The following is a 7,225-nucleotide window of genomic DNA, read 5'->3' as shown; positions in this document are numbered from 1 at the left end:
AACTTTTAAATCACGTGTTCAATCCTAATTCATCAGTTAATCCTTAACTAGCCCGTTCATCTGATATCAATATTGTTCAAATCGGTTGTGTAGTTTCTAAGATAATGAAGTTTCGTGATTTTCACATTTCGATACATTACAGACGAAGTTACAGTCCGATGACAACAAAATTCAATAGGGTGTTATGAGGTAGCTAGACCATTCATTTAAAACTAACTTTGTAGAAATCGGTTCAACCATCTCTGAGAAAAGTGAGTGAGTTTATGTAGTCTTTTTAAACATAACAGACAAAGTAATAATCCGTTTGCAAAAAAAAAATCAATAGGGTCTTATGGGGCAACAAGACCTTCCATATGATACTGATTTTATGAAAATTGGTCCAGCCATCTCTGAGAAACATGAGTGAGATTAAATAGTCTCCAGAACACGTTTCTTTCTATTCCTTTCTTTCTATTACTTCTGAACCACAAGTTCAATCTTCATAAAATTCAAAAGTTGAGGATTTTTTAGGTAGCCCGCTCATTTGAAATCAATTTTGTTCAAATCGGTTGTGTAGTTTCTGAGATATTGATGTTTCGTTATTTTTACATTTTGATACATAACCTCTAAACTAAAAATCCGATTACAATAAAATTCAATAGGGTCTTATGGGGCAGCTAGACCTTTCATTTTCAATTAATTTCATTGAAATCGGTTCAGCCATCTCTGAGAAAATCGAGTGAGATTGGGAGAGCGTTACACACACACATACACACACCAATACAGAAAATGCTCAGCTCGTCGAGCTGAGTCGAGTGATATACGACATTCGGCCCTTTTGAGCACTTTTAAACCTTTAGTTTTTGCAGTGATTGCTATACCTTTCTAGGAGAAAGGAAAAACATTCAGAAGGAATACATATGGTTTATTTTGTGCATGTGTTCTTCCTCAACATCGTTTGGAATTCAAAAGGGACTTTTTCAGCTTCTGATATTGACGGCTCAGAAAACAACAAGCCCAGGAGATTTAGATCATGGATCCAACTCACTAGTTTGCAATTGTTTTGCATTGGGTATTTCGGAAAGTTTCATGCTTTCATATACCCGAACTTTGCGTCGAAAATTCCCACTCCTTAAAGTTTTTTTTCCATTTACGTGGAGTATCCATGTTCCGTCTATTTTTAATTGACCACTCGATATCGCTCGTTATTGGCTTTTACGAAAAAAAGGAATGCGTCTTCAATATGCATTTAAAACACTAGATCGTAGCACTTACGTTAGCCCTTTAAGCGTATATTTTGCTCTCAGTAATGCTAGTTTAGCATAATGCCCCAAACATTATAAAAACATGATATAAAGCTATTTGGCATTAACAAGGCTGAATTAGTGCTAATAAAATGCTATCTCTTAATGCTTATGGTCACTTGGGTAATCAAAGCTTTTGGTATGTCCTCCTACATTGGAGAAACATACCAAACAAAATCGGTAGCAGTCTTGCAAACAGACTTTTCTCCCGAAGCACGAGATGTGGTGTTCCAGCCGCAGCAGAAAAATGCTACCCCATGGCAGTTGAAGGTGTTGTGGAAGGCATTATGAAAAATAAAAGAAAAATGAAGTACTACTACGATCGAAAATCTCGAACGCTACCTGCTGTCGAAACGGGATCGCCGGTGTATGTACAGTTACAACCAGACACTAGCAAAACGTGGACTCCTGGAACTGTAAATCAAAAGCTGAACGATAGGTCCTATATCGTATAGGTTGATGGATCTTGTTATCGCCGGAATCTAGTGTACATAAAGCCGCGTAATGAACTGACTTTTCGCCCAAATACCTCGCTCTGTCAAACTGCTCGATAAATAATGAACAAAATGAATTTTCTTTTTCTCGGCCTTATCGAGCCCCAAAAAAATCCCATAAGGAACTGTCAAAAAATTATTTACAAAATCAATGCAGCATTTTTTGAGTAGGAACGAGACAAATGCAGGGCTGCGCAGGTACACTGCCTTCAAAAACAACTCAAACAGTGATTTTATTCAGGGTGTGGTACCATTCGAGTAGTTCATTTTGTACCAACTTTTTTGGATGATTTCTTCCTGAGTGTTACGTATGTCTTATGTATGTGCTGTTACCACCGCGCTGTATCCTGCAACTGCAACCGGAATTTCTCCACACGACGTCAACAATAGGAATGGGCGAACTGCTCACGAGCCGTTTATATGAACCAGCGAAAAGAGCCAAAGAACGAACAGCTCACGAAAAAGAACCACCACATACTTGACATACGTAACACAGGCGATTTTTTTGGTACTCTTTGCCCCACATCACCCGGTACCAACACCAGTATGAACTGCTCGACAAAAATGAACGGAATGAATTTTCTTCATAGCGGCTCTACTCGAGCCCTCAACAAAATGCCTTACGAAACTGTCAAAAATTTGTTTACAAAATCAATGCTGCATTTTTCGAGTGGGAACGAGACAAATGCAGGGCTGCGCAGGAACACAACCTCCATAAACTACTCAAACAGAAGTTTTTTTTACAGAGGTTGGTACTTTCGAGTAGTTCATTTTGTGCCAACTTTTTTGGAAGATTTCTTCCTGAGTGTTACGTATGTCTTATGTATGTGGAACCACGGTTCTTTGAGCGCACCAGAACTGTTTGGTACGCGCGAACCCGAAATTTTTTTTTGATAGCACGAGTTGTCAACGCTAGTGAATCATTGTGAACCATGAGCCGTTCATATGAGTTCCTTCAGAACCGTGAGTGAGCGGTTCAGAGCCGCTCTTGCAAAAAATTTGTTTCGCCCACCCCTACTAATCTCTGGTCGCAGTGATGAGTTCACACAGAAAAAAAATCGGCAATGAAATTTTGCTGTACATTTAGCCAATCAAAATATATTTTGCTGGTTAACCAGTAAGAGTAAGGGAAGCATGTTTGCCTCAGGCACCACCTTTACCCACCCACAGGATCATAACCAAATAGATGTATATTTACCGTATCTACTTTTACCGTAATATAGCCCAACAGTAATTTAGCTATGGTACCGTATCAGCTATCGGTAACTTTGTAATGATCCCGTATGAGCGCAGCGGTTTTCTACATAATTAATAACCATAAAACGTACCTAACAATTAGTCCGGGATATAGTCACGACTGTATATTGGCTATCGTCCGTTTCTGGTTATTGATTATGCGGGTTGGCGGATTTCACTAATGACAATTTGACGTGAACATTTTTGACACATTGATTTGCTCGCTGATTTCCAGCAAACAAGCATTTACTGTTTTGTATTTAGCAAATAGTTTTACTGATTTTTCGTGAATCATTGAATCGATTACTGGTTTTCAGTGAATTAATCAATTCAATGCTGGTTTACAGTAAAAATAAAATTACTGAATGAAATTCAGTAAATTTTGGAACTGAATTACAGCACCATTCTGGAAAAATTGTTGTGAATAGATAAACAAGTGGTTTGCTGATAAACTTTCAGTAAAGTACTATGCTGGGCCATAAACTGACATTTTGGTGTTTATGGCATTTTGCCTACGCTGGATGATGGTGTCTTCTCAAACCTGGTGGTGCCGGTGGCGGTGCCACATGCGCTATAAACATGCACACACGCGCTACAGACATGCATACACGCCATAAACATAAACACACGCTATATAGCAAGCCACACACGCTATATAGCAAGCCACATACCTTATATATTAGGGACACACGCTACAGATATTCACACGCGTTATGTGCACACCCTATATATGCATACGCTGGATGATGGTGGCAACTCAAACCACCTGGCGGTGCGAGTCTCTTTCAGTTTCGGGTTGTATTCACCCAACGATATCTGAATCGGATTAGCGCTGGTGGAGTCCAACTCAGATCGCAGAGAAGCCGAACTGAAAGAGGTAAGAACTGCAGCTAACCACCGCCGCTGTTGCCCGCTGCTGATCCACTTCGCCTACTGCCATCGGTGTTGATGTCCGCTGCTGCTGCCTGCTGCTAGTAAACTGAACTGATGGGGTGAAATGTTCGAACGGTACCTTTATACCAAGGCTTCGTCAGTTAGTTAGAAAGGAGGAGGGGCTAAGTAGCTAATGAAATGACAAGGAACGTAAATAAGCATCGGGAACAAAAAGTTACAACAACAATAACAACAAAGTCAGATCGATTGTATCCGTTAGTGTCGACTGTGCTTGGGAAGAGAGGTAGTGATTGGCTGCGGGGTATGATTTAGACAATCGATATTAATTACCAATTTTTCAATATCTCAAACAATAGTTTGTTTTTGTTACATAAATTTAACCGTGAAAGAATTTCTGATTGATTGATGCCAAAACCTCGAAAACCTGATTTTAAATGACTGAAAAACGAGCACTCAAAACCTGACCACTTTTCCCTGGTTTTTCCTAGTTGAATTACTAGATTTTCAAATTCAGGTGCCTAACTTCGATATAGACGTTAGTCAACGTCAAAAACCGCCAATTTGGCAACTACACGCTCATTTAATTTAACTCTAAACTGAATTAAATATCACTCTGTTTCGTTAAAAGTGGACGTACTCTAAATAGAGTATTTGTGCTTTTACTCAACTTTGGGTAACATATCTATCTGTCAGAAACTGAGCAAATTTTACCCTGTTGCTATTAATCACAAATCAACGAAACTGAGTGAAAGTTACCCAGTTTTGTAATTCAAATATTTTTAAAGGAATTATCTCAGATATCAATTGAATTAAAAAACCACCAATTAAACGCAAATCACTAACTGTTTATTCATAAATGAATAAAAGTAGTCCAATGAACAAAGTTCAAACAACTTCAACATCTCCTGCCTTGGCGGTTTCTTTTATAAGGGCATCCTTAACAGTGCGCTTCTATACCCTGTTTGGCAGCGCTCTATCATCACTTCATACGCGTACCGGTCGCTGCTAAACGCGCTAGAAAAATAGTAGCCGGGCCTCCAGGAGGCATCGCGCTCTCAAATTTGGCAGCCCAGTAACAGCGCTGCTAAAGGTTTATGCTGGATGAAACGTCAAACAGAGACGATAGCAACAACCGGTATGAAAACGGGTGAGTGCGTAAAATAGCCGCGCTGTATACACAGACGCCATAACAACTTAAATAGTAGCGCACTGTTAAGGATGCCCCAACAGCAACGATACGGTTAACATATGCTCGGGAACTGTTGTTTAATCTTTAATATAAGGTACTTGACATGAAGTCCGTAATCATGTGCGATTTTGATTCCAAACATTGATTTGAATCTGGTACATTTAAGAAAATCTATCTGGTCACGAAAACGAACATTAGACCTGTTTCGAAAGGCCTTCCAATACAAGCAATGTGAGGTTGCTCTTTCTCGAGAGATGCCAGGTACATTTTAAAATCTTCGACGCCGTTAGTGGTTCGGGCTCGAACCAATTTACAACTTTTAGTAACACTTTAGAAATAACTGATAAAACGTCGAATATTAGCATCAGAATATATACTGCTTTTACTACTTGAAAAGTTTTGACATTCGCACATATTACGCAAAAATGAGTAAATGCGGCTATGGAGAGAATCTGAGTGAATATTACTCAGTTCAAACAATCAGTGTTACTTAGTTTTTGACGTTTAGCATAGAAATATAAAACAGAGTAGATGTTAATCAGTTTAGGGTAAAATTGAAAGTGCGTGTATACGTATAGGTTTCACATGTCAGAGGTGCCAGATATCTTCTCAAAGCGCAATGTTGACTAACTTTTTTATTCGGCTCGTATAACCCAGAGTCCACACTGAAAAAACTGGACACGCTCCATCCAAGTGTTTCATCAATTGGATATGAAAATGACTCTGCATTGTTATTTGTAGAATTTCTTCCATCGAATTCAATGATTTTTCACTTTCGTTTCAAGTTGCCGCACACATCAACTTACATCCATGAGCCGCACTCCACTAACGTATGATTCAAACATCCCTTTCAGGTGAATTGCACTTGAATCTGCCCCACTGTTTCATCACAGTGATTATCATGTGCGAAACACTTTCATTTACGTATGATTCCAACATCCCTTTCAAGTGAATTGCACATGAATCTGCCCCACTGTTTCATTACAGTGATTATCATGTGCGAAACACTTTCAGTTGATTTGTTTTGTTTTCATATGTCAAATGATGTGCCGTTTGGGCTGAAAAGTAGAAAAATGGCGACAGATGAAAAGTAAACGAGTGTCATACGGCTCAGAAGTTTGAGGATTTTCCAGACTACATCTGTAAATTTTTGGAAGGTCAGTGATTTATGTCACGTAAAAGAATCGAATTCTAATCTTATTTCGTCCTTCCAGCACAAGATCACAAAGATTCTGATGAAAACATCTTTACGCTAGAGGCAAGTATTTGTTTACTAAAACATCAACTATTTATATTAAACTAATTTGAATCTTTGTTTGCTTTGCAGGCTTCTTCAACAAAAAAGGATAGTTTATATTCGGTGATGAATTTTTATAGTGAAATTTCAATTTTATAAATAAAAAATATCATATGCAATCATATCCATATAAAACTGTTTTCATTTTTAAATCGAATAAAAATCATTCGAAGCTCGGTAAACATTTCTTTGAGATTCAAAATCCAAACACTTTATGTCTATATGTCATAACACCAGAATTGAAAGTGTTTTCCTTTTGAAAATGAGGTGTTGCACGATGAATAATTCTACAGTGTTTCGCATATGAATTCTATATGTTTTGACCAGTAGGACAAATTCAAGTGCAAAACACTTTATAATGTCGTGTCGATTTCTTTCAGTGTATGTGTATATAGAGTCATATTTGAGCCTAAGACAAGACGCGACAGCTGGCTTCTTATTTTTCTTTTCGTAACGGCCGTCATCCTCGTCGAAATTTTTTTGAACGTTCCATACCGTTGATGCCAGAATGATTATTTTTAACAACTTCTGCAGGTCAATGAAAATAAAACAAATTAAAATTGCAATATATAGGCGAATAATACTCAATTCTTATTTATTATTTTATGTTCAATAAAGCATACTTCTATTATCAAATTTTTTCTTCCTAAGCTTCTTGGTACCCAATTTTTTTTTTTGGCTCGTTGCGATTCAGTTCGCAGGTCTATATATCCAGCTTTCCACGAGCGGTAATGGCGGATGGATTTGACATTTCATGTAGGTTTTCAAACTGCTAGTTCATTGGATATTTCCACTGAACTGAAATTAGTTAGATGGGTTTGACACATGATGG

Source organism: Wyeomyia smithii, chromosome 1, assembly GCF_029784165.1.
Source record: "Wyeomyia smithii strain HCP4-BCI-WySm-NY-G18 chromosome 1, ASM2978416v1, whole genome shotgun sequence".
Taxonomy (NCBI): domain Eukaryota; kingdom Metazoa; phylum Arthropoda; class Insecta; order Diptera; family Culicidae; genus Wyeomyia; species Wyeomyia smithii.
This window is presented reverse-complemented; position numbering follows the sequence as displayed.